Source organism: Myotis davidii, unplaced genomic scaffold (genome assembly GCF_000327345.1).
Source record: "Myotis davidii unplaced genomic scaffold, ASM32734v1 scaffold812, whole genome shotgun sequence".
Taxonomy (NCBI): domain Eukaryota; kingdom Metazoa; phylum Chordata; class Mammalia; order Chiroptera; family Vespertilionidae; genus Myotis; species Myotis davidii.
The window spans coordinates 1,780,886-1,781,720 of record NW_006284238.1 but is presented as its reverse complement, the minus strand read 5'-3'; the positions used below and the strand labels follow the sequence as shown (position 1 = coordinate 1,781,720).

The 835-nt window shown below is 64.1% G+C and overlaps 1 protein-coding gene across 2 annotated transcripts in view; it reads left to right on the top strand.

Annotated features, from left to right (window-relative positions):
• The window catches only part of EFNA5 (ephrin-A5), a 277,501-nt gene that overhangs the window by 743 nt on the left and 275,923 nt on the right, over positions 1-835 (top strand). The window lies entirely within an intron of this gene.

The window sequence follows — 835 nt, the reverse complement described above, 5'->3', positions numbered from 1 at the left end:
GGGACCCGCCGGGGCAGGATGGCCAGCATCCCGATGCCGGCGCGGGGCTCGGTCCCGGCTGCCCCGGGGCGCACCTCCCGGAGCTCCGGCCTGCAGCGTGGGTGCGCAGGGATTGCAGGGAGACCCGCCAAATAGCCCCAAAGTTTTTTTTCTTTTTCTTTTTAATTGTTGTCTTTTCTGGGTGCTTTCAAAAAGCGCACGGGCTGGGGGAAGTGAGGGGGGCTGGGAAGCGGAAGCTTTAGGTTATTTTCCTCTTTAACTGCAAGGAAATGATCCGGCCCCTGGGTCATCTGGGCCCGGCGCTCTTGGCAGTGGAGAAGATTCTCCCACCTCCTCCACCCCTGGGTGGGCTCAAGGTGCCAGAAAGTTTGATCTAATGCCGGGTTACATCATGTGTGCAGAGCGAGCTGCGGGAGTTGGCAGAGCAGGGAGGTGGGAGCCCTTCGTCCACGGCCTGGCGGTGTGCAGCCGGAGGAGCCAGCGCGGTCCCCTGGAACCGTTTTTTTGCTGCGGTCCCCGAAGCCCACCGTGGACGCGGGAGGCTAGAGGTGGGCGCCCGGGGCCGCCCTAGCGCGGCTGCTGGGCCGTGGCCACCAGCGGACATCCCTTGCCCACGGACACGGAATGTGGAGTTGGGGCGGGTGTTGTCCAGCGTGCCAGACGGACCCCCTCCCAACGCAGAACAGCTCCGCTCAGAGCCCCACGTTCTCCCAGGTCTGTGGGCAGCAGTCTGCCCCACTGGGTCCAAATTGCTCTGCCTCTCTGGGACCGAGGCCAGCTTCCAGCTGCGGGCTGGCTTCGGTGCCCGCCCAGAAGGGACATAATATTAGTCCCT